Raw genomic sequence first — 21458 nt, forward strand, 5'->3', positions numbered from 1 at the left:
ATTTTATTGATTTAATTTGTTTTTAAAAAATTATTTGGGCAAAAATACACGTGTCATTGAGTCATTGGTTACTTTATTTTTTTATTCAAAATTCATTATCTACAAATTATTTTTTGACAAATGTCGTCATTTAATTTGCCACTTTACACGTCATCGCGAGTGTAAACACACACCTCATATATTTTTGTTGATTGACAAAAAAGTGTTAAAATGACACAGCAAAACCCTACATGAGGTGTCTAAAATGAACATCATCCACTTGAGGTGCCTAAGTGAAATTTCGTGCCAAATTTAAGGGGCCACCGATGGGTTAGCCCTTTAATTTAATTTTAACATGGACCGGATATATTCTACTAATTTAGAATCTATAACTAACATAAACAATACAAATATGGAGGAACAAGCCAGTTATGAAAATATTCCTATCATATTTATTAATTATAGTATGGAATAATTGCATTTTGTTTCACTATTTAATAATTTCATATCAGATTTCAAGTCAAAATAGAATCACACTAGATTATACATTACATACATGTATCTAGGACACTAGGTATGCCAGCGAGATATGAGAAAGACGAGTGAGATGAGAATTGAATTACACATAACATACATGTTGTTGGGGAAAAAAAAATACTACAATATTGATATTGGACTAGAATTAAAAAATAGGAAACAACTTATTACAAATATTATGTCGTGGCAAGCCACTGTCTTGAAAGCGATTTCGTTCCGACTCCGGTGCAAATCGTTGTAGCCGGTCGCTCCCCAAGATTTCTACAGTTACTCTCAAACACGTGCACTTGTGGCTGAAAGTTTGGAAGTTGCCAAAAAATATTCTAAGAATAAGAAGAAAGAAGGAAAATATTTTTTTTTCCTTTTGGTGGTGTTGTAGTATCTTATGATTTGCAAGAAGAGGAGTTTCAAAGAGAAGAAGTACTTTCTTAGAAATGTATGTGAATGTTAATGACATTAAAGGTCATTACATCACACTTAACTAAATCTAATTTGGAACGGATATGTAATTCATCTCCTTTGTAACGTAATATTTTGTATCCTTTGCATTACTCTTAATTAATTAAATTAATATCACACATGTATCTGGTGTGATTCGCATGTATCTGAGACACTAAATGTCAGCGAGATATGAGAGTGACGGTTGAGATGGGAAGAAGGTGAGGGAGGTGAGCAAGATTTGTCTATGTATCGCATATACATGTGAATCCACTTAAATACAATGTATCTAAAATAAATTACACCTAATTTTGACTCCATATATCACAAGATACATGTATTTGAGCGCACTAAAATTTAGTAAGATTTGTTATATTGTAAACTAACAGCTATATAAGCATTAGATCCTAAGATTTCTATAAGTTATCCTATAAATATGGGTTCTAAACATACCTACTTCAATGTACGGCTCAAGTATTTATGCCCACTTGGGTAATTCAAGAGTTTTGACAGTCAGTGATCCACTATTTTTCTGCTACATACGAGTGATCTAACCCACAAGATTTCTTTTTTAAAACATGCAAATCTTTATTTTAAGGAAGGATAAGTCTAGAGCTGTCAATATGGGCTGATCTAATCTAGTCCAGTCTTGAAATTTGATGGGATGAATTGGGCCGGCCCACCATTTTGATGGGCTTGAAATGACTGTGGGTTGTGGGTCGTATTTTTCTTAAATCTAAATTCTAACCTAAGAAAGCTAAAACATAAATAAATATTTAGAAAGAAGATATTACGTAGTAGTGTTGTTAATCAAATTTCTAGTTAAATTAACCCAACAAAAAAGAGAAACGAGAGAGAGGAAAGAGCGGTTCCTTTTTAGGGATTTGGGAAATTTACAATTTTTTTATTTACTTGTTTCTATTCAACATAACTGTAACATCTCGCACCTAGAAACGACTATAAAGAGTTTAAAATATGAAAATATTGATTTTTGAAAAGAATAAGGAAATCTGGAAATTTTTGTCTAAGTTAAGAAAGTGAGTTTTGACCATTTTCAAACAGCCATAACTCCTAGCTCAGGATGATTTAGGAGCATCTCTTGATATGGTTGTAAAGCCCTTGGAGATATCTTTCCAACGCCGCCAAGTTTGCGCGATTTCGACAATGTATGAGTGAGTTATGCCTTTCAGAAGTTGGGTTGTTGGATTGAGGAAAGTCCAAATCCGGATTTAAGGAAGGGTAAACTAGTCTTTTCTCTAATTAATTTCCTAATTCATTTTTAGGGGTTTATTGGGGTAAAAACATAACTTAATTCAGTTTTGGAAAATTAGAATACGCTTAGGGTTTGGAGAAAAGAGAAAAGAAGAAAGAAAGGGAGAAAAGCCAAGATTTCGCCAAGAACGTCAAGCGTTTGGAGTGAAATTCGTCGGGGGTGATCCCTATTAAGGTATGTGAGATCTTTTAGTGATGGGTTAGTTCACCCACACACTAACTTGTTTCAATTCAGCGATTTTGGGTTGTTCACATGTTAAAAAATGAAGTTCTTGAAAGACATCGTTAAGTTCTTGATTTGGTTGTGTTGTTGAAGTTCTTGTTGATTTGATTCGTGTTTCCGGGAGGATTTTCGAGTTAGATCTGTTGTATGTTGAGGGTATTATTGATCCTAAGTGTTTGGGAAAAGAACTAGGGAAGATTGAAGGGTTTAGAGATGAAAAACGAAGGAGAAAAATCGTCAAAAACCTGGGGAAGGGGGTGAGGCGTCGCGCCAGCCAGTGCCCCACAAAAGAGGCTCTGAAGTTCACCCCTTGGGGCGACGCACCAGCCAGCGCGCCCCCTCTGACGTTTAAGGGCTGGCGCCCCGCGCCTCTCAGAGCACCACGAATGCCAGTTCTCCCCATTCTTCCCCCACCTTTTCGTACTAGTTCCTAAGTGATGTACCTATGTTTCCTAGTTGATTCTAACACTCTAAGGTACATATAAACATCATGAAATCATCCATAAACATGAGATCATGAACCTTGAATCCATAATCCAATTCAAGGAAAGTTAAGATCAAAGTCAAAGAAGTTAAGAGTCAAGTTTGGAAGTTAAGAAGCAAGTCAAAGCACAGTTTCTTGAAGTTTTCAAGAGTCTTTAACAAACGTTTTAACTTCATTTCAAGGCTCAAGCTTTAAGTTAAGCAAAGAGTAAAGAGTTGAGTCCGTTTTCTCAAAAAGCTATAAAGGAACTAAGTATTCCCAAAGAGTTTATAAATGTTTTCACACTTGAGCAAGAAAAGGGAACATCAATTCCAAGAGGGCTTTTAAGCTAAGTTTTGAGTAATTATCTCAATTCAAAGAAAGAGTTTTGTTTTAACAAACATATGGGCTAAGTATATTTTGGGAGTAGTATTGAGCACCGATATGGGGACGCGAGTTCATATTAACTCAAGTCTCCATAAACCATGTAGCCATCATGGGTAGTAAAGGATCATACTTTTTAGATGACTCCTTAAGATGCTTCTGGCATAGACTAGTGGATCCACTAAGTTAAGCGTTCTATATGACGGCAAAGTATAGGACAGTTCTGGCAGTGTGGGCAAGACGTTGTATCACCACTTAGGCTCATAGTGGTGGTTGTCGGTTAGAGAATCTCCCACAAAAGTTATATTACTTTATATATAAGCAAAGTTGAGTTTGTTGTTGCTTTATCTTTAACGAACTAAGTTGTTTACACTGTTTTACAAGTTTTATATATATATATATATATATATATATATATATATAATATTGCATGTGTCTTATTGCTTTATATTGAGTTCAGTTATTCATGAGTTGTACAGAGCCAAGGTAAGTGTTCATTCTTACTTTTTTCAAGCTTAAGTTTTTGTTTAGCATTCCAACTCGCACATTCAATGTACTGATGTCAGTTGGCCTGCATCGTCTTATGATTCAGACACAGGTAACCAGGATCAGCATCCAGCGCCTCGTTGATCCAGTTGAACATTCAGAGTCAGTGGTGAGCCTCCTTGTATTTCAGAGGACTCTTTTATTCGCTTTCTAGTTTAGTTCATTAGGATGTTGAGGGGTTTTGTCCCAACATCCATCTCAGTTGTTTAGAGGATTCATAAACAGTTAGTAGTTCAGTTGTCTTTACATTATCATTCAGATGTTGTTAAAGACTGAGTTGCCATTTTGGCTAAACTATTATTTCTTAAGTTATGCATGAGTTATATCTTCTTATGTTTAAGTCTTCCGCTGACTTAAGTAAGCCAGGTCAAGGGTTCGCTTGAGGCCAGCAATGGTCTTCGAGTGTCAGTCCCGCCCAAGGGGTAGGCTCGGGGTGTGACAATAACTTTGTTTAAATTTTAAAGCGTCGGTCTTTGGGCACCGTAATATATATAGCGGACTAAGGCCTAATTTGTTTTCATTAAGAATTAGATATATGAATTTGAATAGGTCATCCGAATAATTAAGATGTTGTCTCTAGAACTGAATAGTTAATGATTCAGTAGGATTGTTTTTCAACATCAAAATGTACCTAATCTATTTTTATGTACATAATAAACTATATATACAATTCAAATAAAAGTTAATTAAATATTTTAAAAAATAATAAAATAAAATCATTATTTGATTTTCAAAAAATGAATCACTTATACTTGCTAGTGATGATGGAGATAGTTTGTAGTGGTGATGATAATGGTAATAGTTGTTAGTGGCTAGTAATGATGGTGGTGATAGTTATGACGATGGAGGTGGTTGATGTTGTGTGGCTATCATAATAGTGGTGATTGGCAGGGGCGTAGGCATATGTATGTAAGGCTGTCCAATTTGGACACCCTTTGTCAGAAAAAGTTACTGCATATACAAGTAAAATGATACATTAAGTGATTACATAACATATTTTGGACACCCTTGACATAAGAGGTTGTTATAGCCTAGTGATTTAAAATGTCTTTAATATGTGTTTAGACATCTTTAATGAGTCAATGCTCGCGTGTTCAAATCTCACTTGCAACAATTTTTTTCCCATTTTAAAAAAAGCTTTTGTTGTTTAATTTTTGGACCCTCTTCGTGAAATTCCTGACTCTGCCATTGGTGATTGATATTGATGTTGGTGGTTTTAATGATGAAGTTATTTGATGTTAATTAGTAGTTGAAGTTGTTGATGGTGGTGGTTGACGATTATGTGGTGATTGGTGATGTGTTTGTGGTAGTTGGTGGCGGTTCTAGTTATGATGATGGAGGTGATTGTTAGAGATTGACATAGCGATTGTAGTGGTATAGGTGGCAATGGTGACCGTAGAATGTACGAATGTAGTTGGTGGTGGTTCTAGTGGTGATGGTGGAGATTATTGGTAGTAGGAATTGACTATAGTGGTTGATAGTGGTGATGGAAGCGGTGACGACTCCAAAGACAGTGGTGATGATGGTGGCAGCAATGATATAATCATAACGATGGAGGAGGTACGTGTAGTAGCAGCTAACTGTAGTAGTTAACAACGATGGTGGTTGGTGGTAGATGATAGTAATGGGTGGTTGACAATTATGGTGGTGGTGATTGTACTGGTGGTTGTTGTGATGACAAAGGTAGTTAATGTTGGTGGCTGGTGATTGAGGATAGAGTGATGGTGAATAATATCCCCTCAAGAATACATCTTAATAATATTAAGGCGCAGTTTTAAATCTTAATGATTAAGAGTTAAGACATATTCAGACTCATTAAGTACTTAAATCTTAATGAAAACAAATGCACTTAATAATTCAACTCAATCATTCAAATTTAGACCTCCATTAAATGAAAACAAATTGATCTAAGTAGATTATTAATTTTGGTTCCTCCTCTTAGTTGCTTTAGTTCTCTATTTTTTATCTGGTCCATGAACTGCCTATGTCGGTTAATCCTCATGAGCTGACAAACTTATTTTGACCGAGCTAAAATAAACTTGTTCTTAAATGTTTCCTATCATATCAAATTGATCTAAGTAGATTATAAGCTTTTTTTCTTTTGGGGTAAACTTACTTTATCTATGAAAAAACAATATATATGATATGACTATACGAGTTACTTGTGCATTTAGCAGTTTATGTTTATGTTTAGTATCCTTCTTTTTTTTTGGTAGGATGTTTAGTATCCTTCAATAAATGAAACATGAAAAGAAAGTTAAATAAACATAAATTCATTAGTTTAATTCTGTGTAATGGTCCATCATCATCAACTTGTTAGTTAGTGCTTTTTTTAATGTTTTCAAATTAACATGTTTGTTTAATTAGCTTAATTTAACTTGTGAAAAATGATAAACAAATATATCAAGAATATCTTTTGTCCACATCATGTACTTGTCAATCGTACTCCATCGTTCTTATCTCCTTGTCATTCTAGTCTTAATATCGTTCAAATACAAAAAAAAAAAAAAAAACTTTTTACTTGCATTTACTACTTTTCTCTATACAATTTGATTATCTAGTTTTGACTCGATACAAAATTTAAAAAAATAAAAATAAATTTATGATCTTAAACATGACGAATAAAATGTTGAAATCAAAAAGTTGTCAAAAAGAAAAAAAAAATTAAAACAAAATAAAAAAATAAGATAAAAAAATTGGAACGCATTGAAGTAACTTATTTCCATAATATACTTGTCATCATAATGTTTACTTGCTCTAGTGCTGTAAACCATATAGTACGTACTTTAAAATTTAATTTATTTATTGCTGAGACGACTTTAACATATTATTCAACAAGGAAAATGTGTACATGTTGCGTGCTAATATTGTTTTGATTTTTATTTTTAGTATGAACTAAAAAAACTATATATAATTACATGTCTAGAGAAAAGACTTAATCACAAAAGATATACTCTAGTATTAGATGCGTATAATATTCTTCTTTATCGAAAGTGCAATAGAGATGAACAAAATATGGGTAGAAAGCTACTATAAAAGATATACTCAACTATTAGATGCATATAATATTCTTCTTTATTTTTTCTTTTTCTTTTTAAATTGAAGGTTGGGGGAGGGATGGAAAAAATTACTGATTTTTAATTTTTATCCCTTTAAAGTTTTGTGGGTAACAAATAACTAATTGAAAATGTATCGACAACGAAAAAATAATATAAAAATTCGCGAGACTTGAGTTCAATAAGATAATTATGTCTCAAAGGCAAAAAAAATTATGCCTAAGGCACAAGTTATGCCTCAATGCGTATGCCTAAGGCACAAGTTATGCCTCAATGCGTAAGTGTAGTGTCACAAGTTATGTCCGAAGGCAAAAGAAATTAAGTTCAATACACAAGTTATGTCGAAGGCAAAAATTCAATAACATAAGTTATGCTTCAAGTCATAAGTTCAGTGGCACAAATTATGTCCATGGCATAAATAAAGTGATACAAGTTACGCATACCAGAGGACAAGTTCAGTAGCACAAATTATACTCCAAGCAAAAAGTACTCTAAGACTCTTGCTTGTGAATCAGATATTACAAAACTTATAATTTCAATGTAATACAACTCTTTTAATTTTAATTGAGAAAAAATGGCGAAATTTGATCCAATAAAAAATAAGAGAGGAGCAAAGCGCCAATGACGCGCGAAGTGAATGGCCCAAAGTAAACCTTTTCTTAAAAAAATGACTGAATTTAGATCATTAACCCATAAATTTTCATTAATAAGCTCTAGAAACAAAAATTAAAAATTATGAATTCAAAAGGTAAAAAAATTAAAATCATAAAAAACTTGATTCCAACCACGATCTACTATATTTATACCAATCATAGTCCTCTATATATTATCTATCGATATGGTGAGGCCTCGTGGTGGTCCTAAATTTCATGGCATTAGTTTCTCAAAAAGCAACCCATCTTATTAATTGAGCATTTTTTATTTTTCTTTAAATTTTTTCCTAATTTTAATTGATAGATTTAATTGGAACTAAAACGAAAAACATTAACTAGAGACATTAAAATTTTCTGTCAAAATTTTAAAATTCGCAATATTATAAAAATACACCAAACACTAAATAGACAAATCAATAATAAAAATTGTGCCTCAAAAAATAACACCAGACTCTTAAATAGAACAAAAAATAGCATATATAAACGATAAAATTTGTACTTCCAAATGTGAGTCCCTATTATATACACTATATTTTCATAATTCAAATTGAATTAAACAATTAGAATTAGGTAAATACCTTAGTGCTCAATTTTAGTAAATTTAAAAGACCAAAACTGCTCAAGTTCTAATACTTAAAGAGACTATTTTGAGTCTACCATCATAGATAAGGGACCATTTTTGTCATTTTCTCTTCAAGAGATTTTTAGATTCTGAATCAATGGACAAGAATGTCATAGTATTAACTAATTTCAATTTACAACCACATGTATTAGAAGAAAGTGATTTTTTGCAATTGCATGCATTTACCTTCACTCCAGTAACAAATAATTAAGACATCTTGATGGTTACTTATAAAATGAATAGAAAAAATAGCACTTTTTTAGTAAGAGTAATAATATTTTTTTAAAAAAATAGTAACTGATTTTAAAAAACAAATATCTTAGCATTGTGTATAGACACTGCAAATGCATAAAACAAACAATTTTTGGTTGATGATGGATATATGTGTACTACAGTTCAGTTTTAAATTTCAAAGTTAATATGTGTATTAGTGATATGTATTTGATTGTTGATTAATATATATGTGTATCTATGTATTTACATTTCAATTTTAAAGTTAATATGTATATATGTGTGCAATATTGGGAGGAGAAGGGAGAGAGACCAACAAGATTTGAAAGAGTAAGGATAGAGATGCACGAATACAAGTTGTACCAATATGGAGGGTGTATCTGAGATACATGATACAACATGTATTATCTAGCATCTCTACTCTCTCGCTTGTATCTCTTCCCTCTCCTGCTCTCTAGATCTTGCTCGTCTCTCTCCTCTCTAAAATTATTGCTATGAATTATAATTAGACAAATTATAACTATTTATAAAATTCCTCATGAAAATATATGGAGGCATACATCCAGTTAGGGGTGTACAAAATTGAACCGAAAACCGAACCAAACCGCAACCGAGTCAACCCGAAAAAAAAACCGACTAGTGGTTTGCTTTGACTTGGTTTGGTATTGGAAAAAAAACCGACTATATTTGGGTTGGTTTGGTTTTAACTAAAAAAAAAAAAACAACCCGAGACCAAACCAACCCGACATTATATATATAATTTTAAAATTTTATTTTATACATAAAAATATTTACTTTGATATAATTTTTAAATATTTCTTATACTTTTTCATAGTTTTTATCTTTTAATATATTATTTCAAGTTTGAAACTTAGAATTATGAATGGTCCAATAAAGATTATAGTCCATAGATGTTGGTAATTATAATAAAGCTTAAATCAAAATCAAATTAATACTAATGAAAAAGGAAAATCAACTCAACACTAAGAATGACAATAATATTGAATATTTGTTCTTTAGTTTTACATTGATTTAGACAATTAAAATACATAATCTAATTTTAATTTCTTTTAATATTTAGTCATGTAACTAATACTTATTAAACTTATTTTAGCATGATTTAGTACTTTTAAATTATGATCATTTTCATTATGACTTGTTAATTTGCAATATTTGTTTTACGCGATTTCATTATTATTACTATTTTTGTTGGATATTTTAGAGTCATTAATCATATCATATTGTGTTATTTTTTAAGAAATACCTTAGATATTTGTATTTTGGTAGGACTAAAGAAATATTGAAGTACAAGTAAATTATATGTTTGTATGAATATTTTACCGAAAAACCCAAGAAAATCCAAAAAAACCCGAGATTAAAAAAAACCCGAATTTTATTAGTTTGGTTTGGTTTATAAATTTAAAAATCTGACATAAATGGTTTGATTTGATATTTGAAAATCCGAACCAACCCAGCCATGTACACCCCTACATCCAGTACTACAAACCATGAATTAAGAGGGAACTTCCACGTCTTGAAGGCAAAAATAAATCTATCTAGACATAGAAGAGTAGCTAGAAGATTAGCGACAGATGCAACTGAATTCAATATAGCTTTAATTCAAACGACGTAGTTATATTAAGAAATTTATTAGATATGTATATAAATTAAATTCAGAGTTTAGTCATTAACATCTAATATCAAAATCCTAACGGTTGTAAATAACTATCAAGTCGAGTCCACTCAAGTAGTGCCAATCAACCTCATTTGTCTTCCTCCTAAATCCTACCTATAATATAAACATACTATTTTTATATAGATTGTGGAGACAAGAAAATTCATCTCTCCTGTGAGCCCAGGAATTCAGCCCTTTAGCTGGCTGGAAAAAAAATTATCAGGTGCACGTGTATCCTCACGCAACCAGGTGAGTTCATCTCTGCGTGTGAGATTTGTCGATAATTTGTACTTGTAATACATGTCATAGATATTGTAGGTTCAATTTTATTAAGGAGAAATCCATAAATTTCTTAACTAATATGTTTGGTTAAATATAACCATAATATTTACAAACTCAAATCTTGGCTATGTCTAGAATACGTGAAGTAGGGTGACCCAACAACCAAGACTAGTAGAAGGTCCATTCCCCACATGTTTGGAGAGTAGATATACCTAAAGCCAATCCTTTGGTCTATAATGAACTAAAATGCATTATGTAATTAACTTTGTTGTCATTTTATTGATATGTTTTTTTACCCAAAAAAACGTAGTCTTTTTCAATATTGGGTAGATATTTGACCAGACAATGACCCTCATCCACCACCTAACCTAACTTTGTCAAAAAGAGATTAAAACCATGCCCTTTAATTTGGTGTACTTGTACCCCACAACCTTAAATCATTTCACTCTCAAAACTCATTTCAACATAAATTTGAGTCATTATTTCTTGATGATTATAATGAGTTTCTTGAATTCTCTACAAACTTCTAAATTTTTCAATAGAATGAAATTAGAGAAAGAAAGAAGAAAAATGATATATATATTTTTTTGTTTTCATTTATTTGTCTGATTTTGATTTGACACGAAAGTAATGAAAGGTTCCGATAGGCGGTAGGTCTTAGTAATGAAATAATGTGGTCATATTGTGAAGTATTCCACAGCCAACTCATTATGTTCTACAAGCAGCCTACATAGATTCTCACTTTCTTGTGAGTTGTTGTCCATAACTCCATATTTTTGAAATATCCCCTCGTGGCAAATTAATTATAACCCATTTATATCATCAAGTTTAGGAAAGTTAATTAAAAGTTGTCGCGCCCCATTTTTCGTAAAACGGGTTCTGGTGCATGACCTAACAACTCTTTTGGGCTTTTGATGATTGAAGAGTCGCCACTTAACGAATTAAGGCGCGTTAGGACACCTATCTAACCTAGCTAAATCTAACGAAGGTCAACGAACCAGAGATCGGGTAAGGGTTCAAATTACCTCGAGGGAAAGGTGTTAGGCATCCCTCGAGGTTCACAAATGTGGGTCCCGGCCGTGTCTCATGCAATTTATGTGGGGGTTACAAGTAGCAATTAAGGTCACTTCATTTATTTGTTTATTTCATTAGCATGATGACTAGGTGATAACTATGATTAAACAATTAGGATTAATTAAATTATCTACTTTATTAATTAAGCATGCAAGACTAGGTGATGTAATAAACGAAAAATAAACATTTAAACAATTAATAAAAGAGGAGCGAAGAGACAGAAATTGCACAATCAAATAGGATAAACAATTTTTATTTTATTTAAGCTAACCCAAATAAATATAATAATAAACAAATAAAGGGACAAAGGAAAGGGAGACTTTGAAGGACTTTAGGATCAGCACTCGACTTTATTTTCTTTTTTGGTAGGCTTCCGTGTAGGGACTGACAAAACCAAGGTTTGTCGCTTAAGCCTGAGTCGATGTCATCATATCCATAGGGCCTAAATTACCCCTACCCCACCACCACATGCTTTACGTCTCTAAAAGGTGCCTAACGTCCCCGCTTAAGGTCCAAGAGGCATTGGACTACTATTAGGAATGTTATAAACAAAGATAAAATATAATAGGCCCACCTAGACACCAAGTCAAACAAATAGGACAACACTTAGCACGTAAATCTCATATTGGCCTCTAGGTTTTATTTAGCATGCTAGCAAACACATATAAAATGAATGGTTTCATGCTTAAGTGTGTGAATAAGCATCCTGACAATAATATTTACTGGATTTAGAGGGCCAAAAATTATTACACATGTAGAAAATAATTAATTACACTTATTAACTAATTTTTTTTAAAATGACGGGAAAATTATCACAGATGCATGACATGATCTTTAGAGCAATGACTGATCAGATTATTAATACAAAATTTTTATTTCAACTAGCAGATAATTTATTAGATGCAGAACTTAATTAGTTGATTTTTACATAGCAAAATTAAGATGCAGGGGATAATATTTAAAGCAAACTTAAATTAGAGCAACAAGTAGCAGATAAAAAATGACTTGATTAATTTTATTTTTATTTTTTTAAGTAAGATGTTATGAAACACTAACAGAACAATGCATAGAAGTAACTCCATTATTTACTATGCTGGCAATCAACGGACTTGTTTTATGGCTAAAATTATTGTGAATACAGAAATAGTTGAACAATGAGCAGAAAATATGCTTCATATTTATTTCAATTATTTAACATGTTGTACAATTATTAGAAGCATATAGACATGATATCTATGTGATTAAGATGTTGATTGATTAATTACATGCGACAATAATCAAACAAGACAGATTTTAAATAATATGCTGGCGATTAGTCAATTCAAATTAAGTGGCAAAATATGTTACAAATGCGGAAAATATTAACAGTGAGCACAAAACAATAAAAACAATTTTTTGTTTCAAATTTAACATGCTGAAAATTATCTTATATTCATTTTTTATTATTATTATTTTATTTAGTCCTATAGGCATACTTTCCAAGTGAATGGCAGAGATTAACTTCTTATCTTAAACATACATTACAACTATTTAAACCTATATGCATACATACTACACTTAAATAATATTTAAAATTGTTTAGATCCTATAGGCATGGTATCTAAGATGACAAAATAATATAAAACATTATGACAATATTCAAATTTTATTCATTTATTATATAAAGGGAGTTTTAGTTGAATTACATGGAAAAAAAAAGGAGCAAACATATATTACTTATTTAATAAATTATGAAGGTGGTTAATGCTAATCTAATAACAAACTATAATAAGCAATTAAAACACGATCTATTTTTAAATTGATTAAAGGGTTAAATAGATGACTAATGACAATAGTATATTTGCTTTATTTTAGTTAGATCTAAACAAATTTGTTAAAATACGAACTATCAAACAAATCACAATCCTATGAGCATGCCTTCAAACACAAATAAGCTACGATAAAATAAATAAACAAGTAGCATATGAATCCCCTCCCCCTTAGACGATCCCCCAAGTTATTTTATATATAGAGAGTTAGAAAATTATACAAATATTACAAATCGAAATAAATAATAAAATACAAATTCAAAATACATAAATTAAATAATCTCGTCTAATGGCAACTCTTCATATCTTGAAATTTAATGTCAAAACCTGCTAGAAAGGATAATGTAACACATATATATAATGGTGAAGTAATTGTAACATCAAATATTCATAGCAACAAATTACTTTCATGCGAGTGACACACACAAGAAATCACAACAAACAAATAATAACTATAGACATTATCACACATAGAGAGGGAAAAAAATGAAAACTAATCCGGGTGCTTCCTTTTATTCATTCCAACATACAACAATATTCAAAGTAATCATGCAAAACAAAATTTAACCTAACGAAGAGGAACTAACCAATTATGCAGAATATTAATCAGCAATGAAGACCAAACTTATTCCGATACTAGACCCGAACACAGCAAAACCAAATAGAGAAGCACTTAGAATGTTCACCCAATTTTATTTTTTAGAGTAGAGAGTATTTTATGCTCTTCTAAAATGTGCAAGTGTTGAAAAATATATAGGTGTGTTCAACCGTGAGTATGAGAGTGATTGTTAAAAAGTTTCTCACTAAGAATGAGAGAGTATGTTTATATAGTCAAGAGAGCACCGCCATAAGGGAATAGAATAACTAAGCAATCATGGAAATTTTATTTCCTTAACAAATGGGAGCAAAATCAGTAGCGATATTTACCAAACAAATAAAGATTTTTTCCAAAAATAAACAAGTAAGAATCAGTTTAAATTCTAATCACGCCAAATGAATCAATTAGTTTATTTTCAGAAATATTTTACCAAATATAAAAGCAAGAATCTGCCCACATTTTCTAATTAAGGTAAACAAAATCGGTTAACCATAATAACCCATGTAAAACAAGCAAGGAAAGAATAATTTATATAGTCAATTCATACAATCAGACAAGCAAACCTAATTATTTAATATAAAATAAAATTACAGCCCCCAAACAAAAATTCACAACCTAAAATACTTTGCATATCATCAGCTAATCAATCACAGTGGATGATAATATATACTTACCATAAGCAAATTCTAAAATCAGTTAATTAGGTTCAAATTAAGCCACAATTAAACTATTACTCAAAATAAAGGAAGGAATCAATTTAGAGTATTATCACGCTCAATATTCCCATAAATATAAATAAACAGAATTGAATAGGTGTGTGCTTACCATACGTGGCCAAGTAGAGCTGTTGGTATAACAAACAAGTTCACATATACAAGCATAATCAGATGAAATCAAAATATCACTCGCTGGCCACAATCGACAACTACACGTTAATAATGTGAACATGTAATATTCAACCGAAAGAGGAGCAATATTACATCAATATAAACGCATTGAACAAATCAAACAAGTCTATGCATAATGATATCTCAACAGGGTCCAAACTATAATGCAAATAAACTAATCTTGAGGTTGTGACTAAGCCAAGACTCATACATGCATTTACACAAAACGATGCACAATTAGATATAAACGGCAGATTTTAAACCAACTCGGTGAACTAGACACTAGCAAGTTAAAATAGATGCAAAGCCAAAGAATTATCATCCTCAAAATTTGGGCATACAGATCATATATAAATGCCTATTTTCTACCAACCAAAATCATAACAAGCATACTAGAACAGTAATAGGAAATCATGATCAAAATAGAAAACTAATAGAGTTGAGTAGACGAAGTAATGATCGGTTTAAAAATACCAAAGACGGATCTGTTGAGATCCTTCTAACGACCCAGAGCTTGGACTTCGCCGGAGCTTGCTTTGTCGGAGCTGCTGTTTGTTGTCCGAAGTCGTTGTTGCTCTCCTCGCTGGAGTTGTTGCTGCTGCTGGTCCTGCTCGCTGCTGGAGATGAGAAAAGGTGATGGAGCAAGGAGAGAGGAGCGACGAAGAGAGGGAGAGATGGGTGGCTGCCGGCGGTTGCTGCTCTCATCACCGAAAACTGCTGGCCGCCTGGGATCTCGCCGGCTGCTTGCTGGTTTCGCCGGTGATCTCGCCTGATAGCTGCTGGACAGAAAGGAGAAGAGAAGAGAAGAGAGGAGGGAGAAGGGGAAGAGAGGAAGAACGAGAAAAGAGGGCTCGCCGAAGAAAGAGAGAGCAACGAGCTGCGCTGCCTCGCCGGAGCCATCGTCGGTCCTAGTCGGAGAAGAAAGGAGGGGGAGCAGCGCTAGAGAGAGAGGAGGAAGATAATGAAAACGTTTTTTAGGGTTTTGGATACTTTGATAGAAAATAGGAAGTTTGAGGGATTTGATCCGAACCGTAGAATTAGTATAGATGAGCGGCTAGGATTTAATTTAAAAGATGGGCGGACGAGATTAGATCACTTGAAATCTGAATTTGTAATAAGAATAGGCTAAAATTGAAATGAACAAAGGCTATAATTGAAATGAACATTTGAATTGAAGTGGCTAGAATTGAAAGAAATTGAATATATCTTGTTGTAATTTAAATGATTTAAGAGAAGATTTAGGAAATGCTATCCAATTAATAAAATACTACACATAGTATAATATTTTCACAAATATTAGACACATTTAATTTTAAAATATTGGAATAAAGTAATTATTTCGATTTTGACTATCAATAATATAATAATAAAATAATTTTACAATTACAATAATTTTTTTTTAAATCATGCATACTAAAATGGGAAAAAGGACAAATATACTCCTGAACTATCGTAAATGGTATCTAAATACCCTCCTTTATACTCTTAGGACTCTCATGTCCTTACCGTCCAAAATTTGGAACGTATGTACCCTTTCTACTAACGGGGGAACACGTGTCTCAATCTAAAATGCCTATCCGAAATTTATTAAATTTTGACCCATAATTTTGAAGACCCGCCCAAAATAATTTTAAAACCCACCCAAATAAGATAATACCCACCCCAAATTATAACCCAAAAACACTTCTCCATCTTTTGTAGATTTCTCCGATTTCTCAAAGAACTTCCGGCCAAGTTCTTCATTTTTCAAGCTCCAATAAATTAAAAGCTTCAATTTCCTTCCCCGCCAAAACACTAGAGCACCCCATTCGCATTCCCAAACTCCATTAGCACCAAGCAACTTTCGCTCGTCCTTTTGCCGCCGTCAAAGCATCAGAGGAGGTAGTCCCGCTGCCGTCGTCGCCGTTCTGGTAGAGCAACAACAGATGCTCCAGTTGTGGATGAGGTGAAAACGGAATTTGACGTAATACTCAATGATTTTTTCAAGTAATGCTAAAATTTTGTATCTCGCACTTTTCAAGTGATCGGGAGAGGCAGCGATTTGGGTGATGAGTGGATACTCGAACTTCACACTACAGAAACTTCTATTTGATACTCAAACCAATGATTGCTTATGCAAAAACAATAATCGGAAGAAAAACATCACTCAAATGCTAAAATACAATTGAAAATGTGTCATGAAAAGCTAAGAAAAAGAGAGGCATTGAAGAGGCAGTAGTTTTCATTGAAGAAGATGAAATTGGAAAAGATTTCACTGAAGAAGAAGTGATTAATAGATGACAGAGGCAATGGCTGTTGTTGCCTTTTCCTTTTTCTTTTTTTTTTTCTTTTTTTCATTTGGGTTAGTTGGTAGATTATAATTTTTCGTTTAGGTCAGTCTGTGGGTTATAATTTGGGTCGGGTGTTTAAATTATTCGGTTCAGGGGTAATTTTTGGGTTAAAAATTAAATAATTTTAGGTGGGACATTGAGATGATGCCACGTGTCTCGCCGTCTATCAGAAGGGTATATACATTCCAAATTTTGGACGGCAAGGACATAAGAGTCCTAAAAGTATAACGGAGGGTATTTAGATACCATTTACGATAGTTCGAGGGTATATTTGTCCTTTTCCCCTACTAAAATATGTAAATTTTAGATAAAATCAATTAAAATTGTGAACTTGAAATATTTTTTAAAATACGTATTTAATCAAATAGCATTTCCAAAATTGCTAAAGGTCGATCAAAATTGGGTGTCAACAAAAGTGATTACATTTTTAAAACATGGGTACTTATTTAAGATAATTAAAACACAAATACCATCATGGAGTATAATGAGATTTATTTACTTAGAAACCTCTGATAAGAATATTTCTTTTTATCATAAGTGCTAGACGATGTAAAATTAAATTAGATATAGTCCAACCAGCAAATTCATCCTAAATGATAATACAACAAAAAAAAATGTTGACCTAAACTTTAGAGATGCCTTACATGGTGGTAATTACAGAACATAAAAAATTAGTATCACACATGAGGGAAACACAAAGGATAATATTTTTTTTCGTATAACTTACATAAATCTCATAGTGTAAAGACCTAAATTACATTCTATCTCTATTTTTTTTCAATTTATAAAAATCCCTCCAAATCAGTGCTATCCGGATACATAGCAAAGAAGTCAGATACATTAAAACAAATTCAGTTACACTTTTAAAGGAAAGAGAATATAAAATTGAATGTGAGTTCTCCAAATCACGCTAATTTAGTTAATTTCAATCTCTCCCAAACTTTAATAAATTCAATCAAATCAAAATTCAAACTTTCTTCTCTCAATTCTCTTTCAAATCCGCCCAGCTTCAAATACATTAACATCCGCAACTAATTTGGACAGCAGAGTCAAAAAGTATTCCAACACCTGATTCAGTGCGGTTCTCGACCCTTTCATCCAATACGCCATTGGAAGGAAACTTCAGTTCCATCAATTTGCTACCATCAGCAACACTAATCTTAGCATTAATACCATGAATCATCCTATTTTGTAAAGGTAGGTTTTTAATCTCCTTCTTATATTTTGCTAACCCACTATTCAAACTTTTCTTATTCGCAACCCTCTCTTTCTTAACTCTTCCTTTGACCAATGGCTGCAGGGAGGAAATCGTGACCCCATTATCTTCCCCCAAAATCAGGAACCCAAAATAAACACTAATGGAAAGCACTGGCAGAGAACAATCAGATGGAATTGGTGTTGGATAAGCGATTTTCTTTTTAATCTTCAAGTTCCTCGGAGATTCTTTTAATTTTGATTCAAGTTGTTAGGATTTGCTATGTGTACCCTCTATTTTTTAATTTTAGAATTTGTGTATTGATATATAAGTCATGATACATTATTGATTACGTTGATACATTACTTGTTTGATGTATATGTAATGTGTTTTTAGATCCCAAAATTCTTCTTTCCATTCTTCCAAAAAAAATCTCAACTTTTGTATCAAACTTGTCGACAAATTGTACTGGTACAATATGACCATGTCGATCTTATTGAGACATTCAAGAATATGAGAAACTGAGGTGAGATATGAACGATACAAAAGTGATGAAATTGTTGTTGGTCAAAATATTGGTTTGTGAATCTCAAATCAGTCATTGCAACTGAATTAGAGATCGATAAGTGTTGTATTTATACTAGATATATTAAATAAGAAATTGTTACCCATAAGATGTTAGGTTTGAGATCAATACATTACTGTTTGGTAATTGTTATGTGTCAGATACATTTAGTATAAATTTGAATTTATGTATCATGCCTAAAAATTAGTGCATAATACATTCTTGTTTATGTAACTTATTTTGTTTGAGAGCAAAATCCATATGTAACAGAAATTTGTAGATGAAAAGGCTGATACATGATAAATGATATATTTGGTAGAATTTTTGTATCACGTATCAATACTTAATTAAGGGTATGTATCAAAACTAATATATGAGCACGATACATTGTGCATGATAAATTGTAATGTATCATAAATGCAGTATACATTAGCTTAATAAACAAAATCAACTAGATACATTAAAAATGCCATTAGAAATTTCTGGAACAATTCCAAATGCACTCCAAGATGAACTCTCTACATTAGCAACATTTTCCACCCCTCTTCCAGTAAAGAGACCGGTAGTAACAAATTCAATAATTTTTTAAGACGAAAAAACTAAAAAAAAATTAAAAGAAATTGAAATTGAAGTAATGGAAAGAAATCTACCTCTTGAATTACTTGAAATCATTAATTGAAAAGAGAAAAGATTTGAAATTCAAAATTGGATTAATGTAAGTACTGTAGAGAAATTTGTGGCTTTAAAAAAGGAATGAAAATCATGGGTTTGAGATTTCAAATTAATGTATCCAGAAAAGGGGATGATGGAAGCAAAAGAGGGAATTTTTGATATTTTTTGAAATAGTAGGGAAAATAAAAAAAAAATATGTAATAAATGGTGTGTAATTAGGTAATTTTTCTTATTTTTTTTTAAATAATGAATAGTAATTTGCTAGTGGTATTTTAGAGAGGAGAGAATGGGAAAGGTTAGACCGAATTGTTTGTAACAAATTTTAAAGTGATAGAAAATAAGCAATCATAACTAAAATATGAAGAAACATAATTTTATATATTGATAAATATCGTGGGTATAAATCTATTTATCTCTTAATTCTTCTTTCCTAAGATTTTTCTTAGGTCATTAATAGCGTATTTCTATGAATATTCATATTTCTCGAACTAGGATAATGTTGACCTCCTTGAGATTTATTTAATTTTCATTGATTTTTGTGAATATTTCATGAAATTATGCAATTTTCGAGATGATTGCCTAGATTTAGAGTAGACTAACCTCCAAAAATCCTAACAGAAACTAAACTCGTAGTCCTACAATATTTTATCTCTACATGGATAAACTCTGCATATTCCGGAGAATATTCCAGCCACCGGCAGGCGGCAACCACTAGCAAATTATTTTCTCGATGATCGTTAATTTTTCCTAACAGCTTCATTAGTTTACTAATTTTTTGTTAATCCACACCATAAACCACAAGTCCACTGCCATAAACATGGCCTCTTGTTTTGATAATTAATTGGCTTTTGGGGTACTCCGAAAAGCCATATTTGCCAAGTATTTTCCACGTATCACCAAAAGATTTAATAGATCCGGTCTAATATATGATTAAGATTAAGCAAAGCCTGTTTGTCTAATAAAATTATCCTAATACATCTACATATAATATAATTAAGTTCACGTGTGTATTTATTTCAAATATATTAGTTTATTATTCGTAATCATAAGACTTTGATTCACCTGAAAATAAAATAATAGTTGATTGAAGTAGTTAATTTTTTTATAAATTACTTAGACGAGTCTTTTTTACTCCCAATATTTAATGTTAAAATAAAAAAAAGGTGTAAATATCACTAAATCAACAAGACGGGTTTTTTTTTTCTTTTGTTTGGTTGTAAAATTCTCAAATACAACTTTTTCTTCCCTTATAATTAATAAATACGTAGTCACTATTATGAAATTTCAAATATAAAATTTGGATAGGGTCATTGGAAGCTTTGTTGCAAATAACTTTTTTATGAGACATAAATTTATATTTTACATCATAATATTTTAAAATTATTTTTCTCATCCTTAAAGAAACTTATATCCCACCAGGCATAAATTCCATTCTTAAGAATAAAAATTAACAATCAACAAAGCTCAATGTTTTCCATTTAGAACTGCATAACGGTGCCCAATTTTCAAAGATAAAAAAAATTATTTAAAAGAAAATTAAGAAAAGATCTTACGTACAAAAAAATATTTAGGAAGAGAACAATTTTTTCCTATATTTATGGACAAGATAATATGTTGCTAAGATTGTGAGATTATAATATTTTTTAATACTTAATATATAATGTATTTATTAATTAAATCATGATTAGAGATTTACTTTAAGAAATTAAATCTTAACCATTTATTTTACCTATGTCATGTGTCACTAATTCAAATAGAAACTTGGGGAAAAATGAAGAGAAAGAAAAATGAAGAGGAGCCGGATCCAATTAAAACACATGTGATTATCGAAGTTTAGCAATCATTTTCACAGTTTTGTACCATACACCTACAAAAGTGTCAATTCTTAGTTTTAAAAAAATAAAGAGCCTTGTTTATACATCCACATATTTATTTACTCACAATTAATCATTATTAGTTTCATGGAAA

Source organism: Solanum stenotomum, chromosome 5 (genome assembly GCF_019186545.1).
Source record: "Solanum stenotomum isolate F172 chromosome 5, ASM1918654v1, whole genome shotgun sequence".
Classification (NCBI taxonomy): domain Eukaryota; kingdom Viridiplantae; phylum Streptophyta; class Magnoliopsida; order Solanales; family Solanaceae; genus Solanum; species Solanum stenotomum.